The sequence below is a fragment of the Pteropus alecto genome, unplaced genomic scaffold (genome assembly GCF_000325575.1).
Source record: "Pteropus alecto unplaced genomic scaffold, ASM32557v1 scaffold22, whole genome shotgun sequence".
NCBI classification, from domain to species: Eukaryota; Metazoa; Chordata; class Mammalia; order Chiroptera; family Pteropodidae; genus Pteropus; species Pteropus alecto.
In genome coordinates, this window is record NW_006434839.1 from 1,144,784 (window position 1) to 1,160,818 (window position 16,035).

At 44.1% G+C, this 16,035-nt stretch overlaps 1 protein-coding gene and 1 pseudogene across 4 annotated transcripts in view; one reads left to right on the forward strand and one right to left on the reverse strand.

The window, feature by feature from the left end:
• KIAA1147 (KIAA1147 ortholog) overlaps positions 1-16,035 on the forward strand; it is a 59,845-nt gene that overhangs the window by 18,294 nt on the left and 25,516 nt on the right. The gene's annotated exons all lie outside the window — the stretch shown is intronic.
• On the reverse strand, positions 2,334-2,452 carry LOC112478731 (annotated as a pseudogene).

Genomic DNA, 16,035 nt, shown 5'->3' on the forward strand with positions numbered 1-16,035 from the left:
GGTGGGTGGAGAGGGGGATTTTTTTCTCTTAATGCCTGACACATAGTAGGTGTTCCAGAAATCGTTTTTCAACGGACTTGGGGAAATGCAATTACCGTATCTCAGTTTTGTTTAAAATACTCAGTATTCGACATTTTGAAGTCTGAACATTTTTCTCAGTGTGTCGGGGGCTGCTGCACTGGGGGAAAGCAGTGTTCCCGGAGTAGGACGAGCAAGGAGGAATCCGGCTTTGCCTCTCAGAGCTCAGTTCCCCAAACCTGTGCTCTGCGGACGCTCTCCTCCTGCAGACGCTGCCGACTGCTGCCGGGAAGGCTCTGAGGCCTTTGAAATACCGACGGGAAGAACAGAAACAGGAAAATCTATCTTTCAAACCAGTTTTGCAAGAGGTAGAAACGTGTATTCACCTTCTGGGTAGACTGTTTCTTTGCAAAAGTAAAGCTAAGGCCACAGAAGATGAGATATTTGTTTGAGAGTCTTTTGCTCCAAGGAAGGACATGCCGGCCTGATTGTCCCCTCAGTCAGGAGGGAGAATCGTGAAAACGAGCCAAAGCAAGCTCTACGGCATTATTTATTGAAGACTGAATTAAGACTGAGTCATTCAGACTCTGAAAAATACCGATGTTGGATTATGGTGCATCTGATGGGCCTGTCCCACAGGGAACCATTATGGGGGGTCTGGTTCCCCAAGTGAAAAATGGACAATTTTTTTTGTCAAGCTTTCTGGGAAGCTGGCAGCTTCCGGGACAAGAAGTGAAGACTTGGAGAGGCTTTAGGCTGAAAGCGACTCTCTGGGCCTCTGGACTGCTGGGCCTGGGCTCTGAAGACCGGAGACAAACTCGAGGGAACTCCAGGGTGGTGGACAAGAAAAGTCAGTCTTTATCACTCGGAGTGCCCTGTGTAGACAATGATGCAGTGCTCAGGACTTTCACGAGGGCCGAGGCCTCATGGAGAGGAATCATCTCCACCTCACTGAGGAAACAGAGGACCGGGCAGTATTTCCGAGGTCCCCGCCGCCTTCAACCTATATTCTTTCCTGTCCTTATCCTGCTCAGTCTCTCGTCACAACCCGAAGTGTTGCTTCAACCCCACAGGAGAAAGTCTGTGGTAACTTAGAGAAGAGCGGAATATGTTCATCCCCAACATGTAGTCACCAGAGCTGCCCGGACAAATCCGTCAGCGGTGGTGACAGTGAGCCGGTGCAGACTGGGCAGCTGCACTGGGCGTGGTCCCATTCCAGCAGGGGGTCTCTGGTGCTCCTGACTCCTGACAGCTCTCTTCCTGTGACAAGGGTGGTCAGCAAAGCCAGGAGCCTCAAAGGGGACCATCTCTCGATCTTCTCCCATCTCCCGAGAGAGTGCACAGAAGCAGACACCTGTCGGTCACAGTGAATCTAGTGATAATTACATAAATCACTAACTAAGTATTTGGCCATCAATGTTTCTCATTTCAAAGTGCGTGTAAATCTCTATCTACCGAGTCGCATTGCCGGCAGAACAGAATTCCAGGGAGAGATTGTGGGCCAGAGAAGACAAAGCCTGGAGGTCGTTTTAAAGCCGGGAACACATCTTAATACTTTTCTAATTGTTCTGTTTTTTCTTATGGAAATGTTCAAACATACCAAAAATAGAGAAAATATGAGTCCCATTCTACCAATAACCTGGCTTCAAAAATTATGGGCAGTTTTACAATTTTGTTTCATTTATACTGCAACTTTGTTGGGTGCTGGACTATTTTAAAACAAATCACTGATAACATGTCCTTTCATCCATGGACACTTCAGTACCATTGGGAAAAGTCCTTAGATTAATCTATTAACCTTAAATCTATAAATCTGTATAACACATCAGATTCTAATGAATTGCTTCTCTTGCCAAAGTTTCCCCTTTGCTAAAACTAGAGGATAGTCATCTAAATAGCTGTTATAATAGAGACACACGACTTGTCCATTCATGAGACATAGTATTCTTAAAACAGGAGCAGAGTTCTAAGCTGACATCCCAATAATTTAGTGATCGTTGATGTACTGCCTATATTTTAAGGAGCAGGTAATTTAAACGTATGGTATGGATTCAGTAGTCTGATCTTTTATCTATTAGCCGCAGCTGGGAGAATTTATATGGCATTTGACCACCCTCAGATTCTCAAAAATTAGAGCAGGTAATGGGTTGCCTGTGTGACCTAGTCCAAGGCCAGCCCTCAGCCACAGAGATGAGATCACTGTCTGTTTCTCTCTCTCTTTCTTTAATTTTTTTTTTAGGCGAGGCAACCCTTGGTTGACCTCACAGATTGCAAGGACCTTGTCAGCTTACAATCCTTTATTTTTTTATTTTTTACACTTACAGCACCTGGTCTTCCTAGGTGGTCTCCCATCCAAGTACTAACCAGGCCCGACCCTGCTTTGCTTCCAAGATCAGATGGGATCGGGCTTGTTTGGGGTAGCATGGCCGTAGACTGTTTCTCTCTCTCTTTAAAAGAGAATTAAAATCACAGGGCATAAAAGAATAATTCAATAAGTGGTATAGCAATTTTTGGTTAACTACTCAATAAAAAAATTTTAGAGTCTCAATTCATATCACATATCAATATAAACATGGACTAGAGTAAGAGATCAAATGTGGAAAATCAATCTGTAAATAACTAGAAGATAATAAAAGTGAATGTTGATCAAATTTCTGGGTGGGGACCAACTTTCTAAATGTTAAAACAACATAGGAAATCACAAAAAGAACTGATAAGTTTGACTACATAAAATTTATAACTTATATACAGGACAAATAATAACAAGTGTTGGAAAGGTTATGGGGAAAAAGGAACCCCCATACACTGCTGGTGGGACTGCAAACTGGAAGACAGTATGGAGGTTCCTCAAAAAACTAAGAATTGATCTACCATATGATCTAGCAATCCCTCTTCTGGGTATTTACCCCCAAAACTTGAAAACATTTCATCCACAAAGACTTATGCACCCCAATGTTCACGGCAGCATTATTTATGATGACCAGGACATGGAAGCAACTGAAGTGTCCTACGATAGATAATTGGGTAAAGAAGATGTGGTACATATATACAGTGGAATATTACTCAGACATAAGATGAAATACTGCCATTTGTGAAGACATGGTCGGATCTTGAGATAATCATGCTAAGCCAAATAAGTCGGACAGAAAAAGTTGAAACTACATGATATCACTCGTGTAGAATATAAAACTGAAGCGACAAACATGACAGAGATTCATGGACTCGGACAGTGGATTAGTGGTTACCAGAAGAAAGTGGGGGGAAGGGGAGGTAGAAAGGGCGAAAGGGGTCAAATATTTGGTGACGGAAAGGAATCTAACTCTGGGTGGTGAACACACAATGCAATATCTATACGACTTTCTGTTGAATGATACACTTGAAACACTTGATTTTGTTAATGTCACCCCAATAATTTTTAATTAAAAAATTGTATGTCTAAAACAAAACAAAATTTAGAACTTATATATATTTTATTCATTAAGTAAGCACCATTAAAACCATACAATAAATTGGAAATGATATCGGCAAAAATTATGTCAGACAAAAGATTAATATTCTCACTTCATAAAGAAGTCACGCAAATTGATAACAAGAGCATGAAGACCCCAGAGGATAAGTGAGCAAAAGGCATCATGGACAGTGCACAGAAGAGGAGCCACAAGTCACCAACATATGTTTCAAAACCATGATTAGATTCAGTCAAAAAACCGTCTTTTAAAATTTTTATTTTATATCAGTTTCAGGTACCATATTAGTTACAGTGCAATCGCTAGACAGTTATGTAATTTATGAAGCGATCTCCCCGATGACTCTAGCGCCCGTCTGGCACTGCACACGGCCGTTACCATACTGTCGACTATATTCCCTACGCTGTACCCTACATCTCTGTCACTGTTTTGTAACTATTAATTTGTATTTCTTCATCCCCTCACCTTTTGCCCCTCCCCTCTGCCAATCACCAGTTTGTTCTCCGTATCTGTGAGTCTATCTTAAAATGTCATTGTCATCTGAAAAACTGGCAAAAAAAAAAAAAAAAGACTGTACATGGCGATATCTAACTTGGACAAGGGTGAAATGAGATTGATGCCCATATTCACTTAGGAGTCAACAATTTGGCAGTTCAACCAAGAACTTAAGAACATGAATACAGTTTAACCCAGTGTTCCCGCCTCTGGCGATCTGTCACAGTCAGCAGCCTCAGGGGCTGACTGCATTTGCCCTGCCTGTCACCTCTCATTCTAGATTTCATTTCCTGCCTGATAGCTGCCTTCCCTGCTAGGCTGTAAGCCTGATGAGAAGGGATGTCTGTCTTCACCCCAGGGCTTGGCATGTAATAGGTCCTGAGTGCTAGCTAGTTCAGGGTGACATTCGGCCAGTGCTTTAGGCACAACGAAAAAAGGGGAGGACTTGCTCATCCCACAATGAGAGAGAGAATGGTTAATTTTTACACATACGGACCATGGAAACCATTAAAATGATACAAATAAAAAGTTTCTAATAGGGTGGCAAAACGGTTGCATTCTGACGTTAAAGAAAAAGGAATACAAAATTGATAGTATGATTTCGATATGTAAACATAGGAAGAAAAACATCTAGCTCTATCATCTATTTTAAGATACGCCATTATTTTTATGTGTCACTAAGAATAAAAAAATGTCCAAGATGGGGAGTCTAATACGACACCCCACATATAACTGTGGCAAATCAACCTCCCATGCAGAGAGGGCTAGGCAAAGAAACTCGCTCGTGTCAACTTTGTCATTGGGTAGAGGGAGGAAAAAATCTGACCAGAGAATTTGAACTAAAATGCAGGGATTGCCCTGGCTTGCATTTTGAATTCACACCATCTGTGTGGTCCAAAGAACCTCAAGCAGAGAATTTAACTCCAAAGTAGTCTGGAGTTGGTGATGCCTCCAGATGAGAATTTTACCTCCGTGGGGCCGGCAGCAATCAGGAGTTGCCATAGCAATGTCAACAACTGAAAAATTTTGCATCCTAGAATTGACCAAATAGGATAAGCAAAATCTTAACACTGGCCTACTCGGTGGTGAGATTATAGATACTTAAAAATACTTTTACATAATGTATTTTATATACATTATGTTTTTTTATATTATAGACATTTATATAATGTAGCTATATTTTATATAATATATTTTGTATAATGAAGATACGTTTAGTATTGGGAAAATAAAATAATTTTATTTAAAAATTTTGACATGGGGTTCCAGGGGGGACTCGTTTAAAAATATAACATTATTCTCAGGGCTCTGAATTGACTGCCTTTCATTCCTTCTTGACCTTCACACTCGTTTCCCACCAGAGCTATTCTAACAGCTAAATTCGGTTAGTTGCCTTCCTATCATGTGGAATTCAGTAGACACAGAGCAGATAAATCCGATGGTCAGGCATACAGCCTCTTTCAGGCCATGAGTGAGTGTTAAGAGGTGTCATCCCCATCATTAACATTTTTGAGCTCCTACTATGTGAAAGATACCGGGTTAAGGCTGGCAGGAGGGGCCGGTTGCACAGAGGTATAAGTCTCCACTTCCGTTCACTTACTTAGTTGACAAGTACTTGTCTGAGCACCTGTTATGCGAGGCAGTAGGAGTTTAAAGATAGATGTGGTGGTTGGCGAGCTAGAACACGTACATAAGTGAAGACGAAAAAGCGCTAGGTTTAGGGTTTGGGCATTTTGGTCTTCTGTTTATATAGAAAATTGGCTGGTATGGAGATTAGGACTTTATTTCCTGGTATATATACAGCTTGAGGGTGTTAAAACCGGGGGTGCTGGTGTCAGGGGTGCGGTTCACACAAAAGATCAGGAATCGGAAGTCCCTGGGGGAGAGAGGAAAGGTAGACTTAAAGCTGATGGTCTCTGTGAACCCCAATTTTGCAATTTAAAATAGCATTTTAAATGCCTCGACCCTTGGGGTAAATCTGGTGGCTAAATAACTCAGAAGAGGGTGAAATAAGAACTGGGGACAGCTATTTAAGTAATGAGAAAGAACGAGGCAAGTAGAGACTTGTTCAGATACCCGGTTCATCCGAGGTTCTGGGAGGTGGGGCAGCTCGTGCCTTCTCAGAAGGACCCGGTGGGTTTATGCACTAGGTGTTACCCAGGGGCTGTTTATGATCTATGTGCCAGAGACACAGTGATAATATGATTTAACCGCTTTCCCAAGGCCATCAATGACTGCCTAAGGCTGCTGCTTCCAGGCCGAAATGTGTGCTATAACAAAGAATCTATTTACACAGCATTTTGCCCAAAAGAATAGGAACTGCTTTCATCTTTTATATATTCAGTTCAACCTCTTTGTCACTCCCCAAGGACAAGTAAGTGACTCTCCACCAGTCTGTGGAGAGTTAGTCACTGAAATGGACGGGGAGCCCCAGGCAGGATCGGAGAAGGCCAGGGCACTGCCCAGCTCAGGGCACACGAGACTGGCTTATACGCACACTTCTCCCGGCCGCAGACGGCCAGCCCACGTCCTATGCCCCAGGGCTGCAGGCAGCCAGCGGTCCCCTCCTCTGCCTCACTTCCCAGCTCAGTGGTGGCTTCGGCCACACATCCAGGATTATGTAATACATATGTCATGGTCGATACGACAAGGGGACTTTCAAAAATGATGGTGGCGCATAAAAATTCACGGCGCTACACTTATCTCACGCAGTCCCAGGTGAGAAGGCGCCACTGCCCAGGCACAGGTGGACAGACCCAGGTGGGTGCGCGTCATGTCACCACCCATTCCCCATACCCGAGCACGCAGAGGCGCTCCTGAGCTCTCAAACCCCGCACGCAGTTCGGCGAAGCCTGTTGGGAGGGCGCCGGCCCGGGCTCCGTCGCCAAGCAAATATACAGTCTGCATAAGCAAGAGGAAAATGACCTCAAGGGGCAGCCCCTTGCAGCAGTACATAAATAAATTGGCAGATGTGTCAACTCTGCATATTAGTCCAGGAGTGCAGTTCTTTGGCGACCGAAGTCCAAAGACAAAGACACTTGTGGGTTGCCGGTCAATCTGGAGCATTTCTTCTAATTTTTCTGGATGTGTTTTTGACAGGAGCTTAAGGGCAGTTCAATAAATTAAAATGTATTTACATGGCAATGAAGAATTATCTTGACACACAGTTATTTAATTACCAAGGTGCTTTGCGTGCTGCTAAAGTTAAGACTGGGTCAGGCTTTCTGGGACAAATCTTTATTTTCAGGGCCATGTGGCTCAGCCAGGAATGATCCCCTGGGTTGGAGCTTGTCATTTATATAAGAGGAGTCTCCTCACTGACCCCCATTTCCATAGACAGCTCTAAACAGATCGGTAATCTCAATGTCAGACATCATGATGAAGTCAGTGCGGCGCCCACACACCTGCACCCCCTCCCGGCCGGCCCGGCTCCCGCGGAGCGAGCCGAGTGCCCCCGCGAGGTCTGGGTGCGGGACTCGGGGCTTTGTTCCCTGCGCCCTCCGGACCCCCTCTCCTTTCGGTCCCCGTCTGAGCCCCTGCCCCTACTGTCGTGTTTGCGCTTCTCCAGTGAGAGAGGGTCCTGTTTGTGGCCACAGGCACGCTGACTTTTGTTTTCTTGCTTGGCCAAAAGGTTTTTCCCATTAAGAGGCAGGACAACACCCCCCCCCCAACCCCGCCCCTTCCCAGGTTCAGAACAGCTCCTGAAAGTGTCCTAAGCTCCCAGGTCCTCTGCTTCCCTGCCCTCGCTCCCCACCTGTCCCACCAAGGTAACTTTCCAAGCGCCAAGTTCACTTTCTCTGACAGCTTTATTCTGAGGAATTCACGCTGGGAGAATCAGGGATGGGATGGAGGAGTTAAGCTGGAGACGGATTATAGAAGCAGCCTCCTCAGGTAGGCTCTTGCTGGTAAAGGCACATCACCTTTAGCCGGACCCTGCAGTCAGGAAGTGTGTGTTTTCGTGGTGAGCGACCTCCGGGCGGGGGGTCAGAAGTAAATGAACAGATACCAGCTCTCAGCTGGTCTTAGCCCCGGTGAGGCGCCTCTCAGTCCCAGAGCTGCTCTGTGATCATTATTGGAGGCAGGAGAGCTGAAGACATGGTTCTAGGGTTTGAGAAGACCCAGGTGAGTCTGTGTGTCTCTAACTCCAGTGGAGGCGCTGGAACGTGGAGTGCCTGTTAGGGGAAGATGTGTCTGCTGCTTGGGAGTTCCCTTCCTGGGCCTCCCATGAAGAACTCGAAGGGTGCTGTACAGTGTGAGGACCCTGAGGTGCGGGTGAGGACCCTGAGATGTGGATTCGGACAGGGCAGAAAATATGGTTGCAGGCCCGGGAATGTAACTGTGGGCGGCAGTTATAAATCAGGAAGGCGCAGGAGGTGACAGTTTGAAGGGGGCAGGAAGGGGAGACCAGGCCTTTTTGGTCTCTTGGTCCCATTCCAATAACTTTCAAACTTTGTCGACTATGACCCACCCTGTGAAAATAATTTTACATCACAGTTAACACACTCACACACATACATATGTAACTGAAACAAGTTCCATGAAATAGTACCAACCCTCCAACATGTAGTGCACACTAGTATTTTCTATTCCATGTGTAAAATACTTTTATGCTGTTCACACATTGACTCATGCTTGAGACTCCCAGATATCAGTAGTTTGAAAAACTGCTATTTTTTGACCCAAGTAACCCTTACTGCTAGACAAAAACATGCTTGGTAACTAATTATATTCACTATGGTCTACCCCATCACCAACAGGTAACTATAGCAGGTTCTCGAATAACATTGTTTCATCTCACCTGGTTTCGTTATAATTGTTGATGAGAAAAAAAATCGATTCCCAGCCAGGGCCACCGTCCGTCCGTCCGTCCGTGGGGTTTTCACGTTCTCCCCATGCCTGCGTGAGTTTTCTGCAGGGACTCCGCCCCCATCCCAAAGACGTACACCTGAGGTCAATAGCGAGTCTAAAATGTCCCAGTCTGAATGAGTGTGGGGGTGAGTGTTCCCTGTGATGGAAGGGCATCCTGTCCAGGGTGGGTCCCACCTGCGCCCTGAGCCACCCTTGACCCTGAACTGGAATAAGCGGGTTGGAAAAGAATTATCTTTCTTGTTTGTATGAACCTTCCTTAAATGTATGTATAGCTCCCATTTATTTCAGTGTTTGATATTTGAAGTGTTTTGGGGTCTTTATTTAGAAGTCTGGTGACGTTTGTGTGACCCGAATTATGCCATAGGAACTTAACCCTTGTTTATATCAATTAGCCTGCGGTAAAACTGGTTTCGTTATACACGTGGTTTCGCTTTAAAGTCACAGTTTCCGAGATCCTTTGGACAATGTTAAGTGAGGACTTAGCATTGACAGCGTGCGATTCGTTCTGGGGTGTGTTTAAGAGTAATAGAAGAAAGGGAACATTAATGGGTCTGACTTAGGGAGGGGAAGGAGGAAAGACCGGCCTTAACCACAGATGGAGTTGATAAAATTCAAAAGCCGCTGCAACCCTCGCCCTGCCTTGTCAGTCACAGCTGGTGAGCGTGGTCTTGTGGGTCTGTGACACATGCGTACACAGGTGTGTATGTGTAATGGTGTCCAGATTAAGGGTAGAGTAAAACGAAGGGGTTGTCAATGATACCTGGACCCTTTACGCAGGCATTTTACTACCGTGGTGTTTCATTTAATTCTAATCACCATTCTTATTCGATGGTCATTTATACGTGAGCATATAATCCGGATGCAGAAGAGGAGTAATTTTATACCTCTAGATACAAGGTTTGAAAAGCCGAGTTGGGCATCTGTAGGAAAAATCTGAGAAGAGGGAAGAGGCATAAAAGATGTCATTTTCATTGGACTCACGGTTTGAAAATGATGGTGGTTGGATCTACAAATGATACGAGGACGAGGGGCTTACACACACACACACACACACACTCTCACACTCTCTCTCACACTCACATTCACACACCCAGTCTTTATCTGGAGCAGGGAGTCCCTGGGATGGTGGTGCTGGCCATCTGGGCTACAAAGCTGCTATTGAAACCGGGCCCAGATGCTAACTATGGAAGCTGGACGGGAGAGGTTGGCAGCCAGAATATCGCTTTTTCATGGTTTTCAACCTATTATTTAGAGCCCTGATTTTTAATTTTTATTTTGTTCTTTGGGTTTCTAGTAAAATGGCCTTTTTCTCTGTTTCATTAAGGGAAGAGGTATTGTGACACTTGGAAATCAGCCCTCTCCTCCCTCCCCCTGTCTATTGAGGTGACATAGCTGTCGCACCATGTGACTGAGGACTTGTGGGTGGGCCTGAGGCAGATAAAGCTTTGGATCTGCAATGCGTGACACCTGTGAATCTGCCTCATTGGACTGTTTCTTTATGAGATTCACTTTGAACGGCTACATTTTCCCCAGAGCTATTTTGTGGGTGTCTGGGGGGAATATCTGCGTGTTTGTATTGGGGCAGCTTAGGTGGGTGGGGGATGACTGAGGGGAGGAGAACCTGCTGAGGTTTTCCAGGTGTTTCTTTTCCCTTCTTCCCGGTTAGGGATGAATTGCTACCTGTTCTTTCACCTCTAGCCAGTGCCTACATTACATCTAACTACTAATTAAGTGCATCTAAATGCTCCTGGGTTTATGTCAAATAAGCATACTAAAAATCACTAAGTTTAATCTCCACACACTCTCCGTGTAGTCAGTGAAGTACATTTTCTTTAAAACAGTGCAAGAGACGGAAGTGCACTGGGATTAAGGCTAGATGTGGTGTCTGGGGCATGACTTGGAATCTGCCCAAGTCCTCTGACTTGTCCAAATAATAAGTGACTCCAGCCATGGCTGAGACAGTGACAAAGTGGAATGAGAATGGAAAATTTGGAGCATAATTTTGAGACGCAAAGAGCAGTCCGGAGAATGGGCAGCTGAAAAGCAAAGAGAAAGCCCGTCGATAGTCACCAGGAAGGTCTCAGAATGATTAACTCTGCCACGCCCTTGCTCTGTCGTTTCCCTCAGATGTCAGTGGAATACAACTGCGGTTAATTTCACTAACCCCACATTGGCAGGCTCCTTCCCAGGCTGTGGGTGATTCACCTGCTGTGGTTTTCAGAGAAGAGTCGATGTGTGGCCATCTGCCGTGAATTCTGTTTCCTCTCTTGAAAGTCTATGGAGAATAAAGCAGGGGTGGGAATTCCAACACCCACCAGTTAGTTACTCAGCGCCCACCATGTGTCAGGAACTATGCTGGGCATTTCAAGGACCTTGCCTCTAATGCTTCTTCCAACAGTCCTCTCTGTAATGAGGAAGACTGATGAACAGAGCCACTAAGTCGTGTTAAGTCCCAAGAATAGAGAGGGACAGAGCCCAGAGGTGATCCCAGGTCCACCTGCCTCCAGTGCCCGCTCTCCTTCCGCACACCACTGCCCAGTGTACAATGAAACGGGAGTCTGTGAAATGGAAGGTTTTTGTCCATGTAAATTTAATGCACTGGAATGCAGCCATGGATTGGCATATGGCTGACTCGAAGTCGCCAGGATGAATTTCTTCCTCCTTCAGGTTTCGTTAGACTGACTCTTTCCTCCTTTGCTTTGTGTATACTCTCATCCTAGGTGGTTTTGAGACTGCATATTTAAAACGATTTAAGACCAAAAATCAAGTGATAAGGGCTGTTTACTTTTCCGGTGTTGGAGTCTGAACCAAATAATCTTTAGAGGTTTCTTCCGTTTGGTGTTGGGAACACGAGGATGTCTGGCTTCTTGCCTTTATGCACGAGACAGGATTCCTTTTTACTTCCTAGCTGGAATGAGGGCATATGTGTATACTGATGGGAAGAAGCTGGTGGAAAGAGTAAAAATCAAGACTTATATTGGAGAAGGGGAAACTGGCACAGAGCTTCATCGAGGTCGGAGGCAGCTGTAAACCAGACCTTCAGCTGCAGCAGCCACTGCTTATGAAATGAAGACCTCGCGAGGAAATTCTTGATTGGGACACACCCAACAAGGAAGGAGAAGGAGGAAGGAAAGCCACAGATTTCCCATTAGAGGTGGTTTGGGTTCAAGTTCATTGCTTTCTTTCTACTTTAAATACATGAACTTTCTGACAGGCAGCAGCAGTGGCAGCTACTGTCCATTCTCCGTAGAGAAATGGTGGTTCATGAAATCGATGCCCAGGGATGTGGTCTTTACACATTTAAACAAATAGAAGACAGAGGCCGCCCTGTATGTAGATAGGACAGAACATATCTCGCCTCGCCTAGGAGCGTGTAACACATCAGCCCTGGGAGACCCTCACACACACACAGCTGCCAGGCTGACCTTGGAGTGTCAGGTACATCTATAGCCAGCCAGGCTCAGCATTGCCCTCTGGCTTCCTCCGGGTAATTGAGCCGCCAACCCAGTAAGCTGTTGGTTCAAGTTCCTTTAAACAGGGACTTCTTTATCTTTGCAGGAGCCCAGCACCTGGCACTGTGCTGCCAAATGACGTTCCACCAATATTTACCGAATGACTGGCTGAATGTACACAATGCAGATTGCCACGTGTGTCCCTCGCGTGGTTATGTGGACCCCTTCTCGGAAGTTCTCTTTGCAGCTGGAAGCTAGACCGTGCCTGTCGGCAGGCACCTGAGACAGGCCCAAGAAAAGGGTGGATGTGGAGATGGAAGGAGAGAGAATTAGGGGCAAGCAGGCACCGTCGATGCTGGCGCGTCTCTCTGATGGACTACGCCTGCGTGAACCCGTGCACTGTGTCTTTCCAGGCCCTGGGTCCCTGGCCGAATTCCTAACATGCAGTGAGCGTGATCGAAAAAAACCAAAGGGCTTGGAGTGTAAAGACCGAGCCTGGGTTAGGTAGCACTCTGTGAGGATTTTTCTGGCATTAAATGGCTTCCCACCAGGATTGCTATTTCTGCAAAATCACTTTTCTTTAAGGCTGTACAAGTTTCCTATATCAACTGGCTTCCAAGGTTTGAGAACAGAATATTTCTATTAAACGATGGCCTTTAGCCATGATGTCACTTCATGCCCCTATTTCTAACACATCACCTCGATTATTTTTTACTTTTTTAAAGTCCTTTATGCTTACCTTACATTTTTTCCTATCTCTTTTGTTTAAATTACATTCCCCAGTCGTAGGTTGAAAAATTAAACGTTAGAAAAGCTGGAAGAAATATGTACTCCTAAGAATCACTGTGCTATGAAAATCATGTACTAAAAGTGACAAGATTTATAGGAAAAATGATATCTGGGCACAACACCCCCAAACCGTCAGTGACATAGTAAAAACAAGGTGGGAACCTAATCAAAATGGTAGGACACTTCTACATAGGATCAACAGTTAAGAGATACATAAATATTCAAAATATGGCACTTTGCTTTAAAAAGGCCTGAGGTTCGCTTATGAAGGCGGGTGTCGGAAGGGTTGGGCTTGAGTTCCTGTGAGATGGAAAAAGGGCCGTGTGACATTTGATGGAAAGTAGTGACGACAGATGATGGGCACACCACGAGATCAGGTAACAGGTGGACGTTTGAGGTGTGCCTGGAAAGGGGGTGCGTTCTGTGTATTCCTCCGCGTCTCGGTTCAGCCGGGCGTAGTTTTCTGCCTTCGCCTTGTGAGCTTTGCGATCGGAATCAGGTATCAGCAAACGCGAGTTTCCTTACGATCAGGTTGTTCCCTAATATATCGGTTGCTGCAGAACGAATTCAGCCAGTGTTGTAACATAACCGACTATGCACAGATATACTTTTAAAAATTGTTTTGCTGAACTATTTGAAAGCAAGTTGCAGACATCACAACGTTTCTTTTCTAAATACTTGAGTATAAATTTCCTAAGAATAAGGCTATTTTCCTACATCACTGCAGTATTATTATTACCAGCCTTAGGGTAATTAATCTAGATTAATTTATTGGTTAGCTTTTTTTAATTTAATTTTTTTAGAGCAGTTTCAGGTTTATAGAAATCTGAGCAGAAAGTATAGAGTTCCTCTATACACCCCACCCACTATTCCACTATTATTATCTTACTTTAACGTGATATATTTGTTACCGTCGGTGAACCAATATTGATAGACTATTGTTGACTAAAGTCCACGGTTTACATTAGGCTTCACTCTTTGTGTCATATCCGTTTCTACGGGTTTTGAAAAATGTACAGTGTTACGTACCCACCGTTACAATATCGTACAGAATAGTTTTACTGCCCTAAAGGTCCTCAGTGTGCCACCTGTTCACCTTCTCTTACCCCCTGATCTTTTTACTATGTCTACGGTTTTTTCTTTTCCACAGTGTCACATAGTCGGAATTATACTGGAACCTTTTCAGACTGGCTTCTATTAACTATGCATTTAAGGTTCTTGCGTGCCTGTTCGTGGCTTGATAGCTCCTTTCTTTTCATTGCTGAGTAGTATTGTATTGTACGGATGTTCCACAGTTTGCTCATCCGTTCACCTATTGAAGGGCATCTTGGTTTGCTTCCAGTTTGGGGCAGCTATGAATAAAGCTGCTGGAAACATTCGTGTGCAGGCTTTTGGGTGGACATAAATTTTCAACTCACTGGATAAATACGAGAGAGTGTGATGGCTAGATCATGTATAAGACCATGTTTAATTTTATAAGAAACTGCCAAGCTGTCTTCCAAAGCAGCTGTACCACTTTGCGTTCCCACCAGCAAAGAATGGCAGTTCCTGTTGCTCCACATTTTGACCATCCTGATAGATGCGTAGTAGTGTCTCGTTGTTTTAATTTGCAATCCCCTGATGACATATGATGTTGAGCATGTTTTCTTATGCTCATTGGCCATGTGTATACCTTCTTTGGTGACATATCAGTACATGTCCTTTTGCCCGTGTTTTAAATTGGTTTGTTTTCTCAATGTTTAGTTTTAAGATTTATGTGTATATTTTAGATATAAGCCTTTATCAGATATGTTTTTGCAAAGATTTTATCCCAGTGGCTTGTCTTTCCATTCTCTTTATAATATTTCTCACAGACCAGAAGTTTTTAATTTTGATGAAGTACAACTTAGCAATTTTTGCTTCATGCATTGTGCTTTTGGGGTTGTATCTGAAAACTCATTGCTAAACCCAAGGTCACCTAGATTTTCTCCTATATTACATTCTAGAAGTTTCATAAATTTGCATTTTTATGCTATTCATATCAAGTTAATTTTCGTGAAAGGTTAAGGTCTGTGTCTAGATTCATTTTTTTGTGTGTGTGGATGTGGATGTCTTCAACTATTTGTTGAAGAACTATCTTTTCTCCATTGTATTGGCTTTGCTCCTTTATCAAAGATCAGTTGACTATTTATGGGGGTCCATTTCCAAGCTCTCTGTTCTGTTCTCTCGATCTGTTTATCTGATCTTTTACCAACACCACACTGTCTTGATTATTGTAGTTCTGTAGTAAGCCTAGAAGTGGGTAGTGTTAGTACTCCAACTTGTTTTTCTGCAGTATTGTGTTGAATGTATTCAGTATTTTGGGCCTTTTTCCTTTTCAGATGAACTTGAGAATTAATTTACCAATATCCACAAAATAATTTGCAGAGGTTTTGATTGAGATTGCATGAATCTATAACATAAAGCCATGTGACATTCCCCATGCTCAAATTGTTCTCTAATACATCAAATACAGCAAGCATTTCAAGCTATAGATATAATTCCACCCCCCGTCCTCCACCACCCCTGAGCTGTTTGTAAGCAAATGCAGACATGGTGATACTTTATTCCTAAATACTTGTGTATAAACCCCCTTAAGGAGAAGGACATTCACCTATAGAACCACAATATCATTACTCCTAGGGTAGTTAACATTAAGTCATCAATTAGCTTTTAAAAAATATACCTATCCTCAATAGTGTTGGGTGGCTTTTTGGTTGGTTGGTCGGTCGGTCGGTTTTGTTTTTAATGCCTGTGCTGTGCTAAGCACTGTGCCGTGTTGGAATGTGAACATAAACAAGCAAAGTTCCTGCCTTTGAGAGGTTCAGTCTCCTGGGGAGACAGCCAACAAAGACAATGGTTATATTAGGCTGGGAGGAGGACCGTAGTAGCTTTATCGACTCTCCTTTCATTCAAGGAGTGTATCA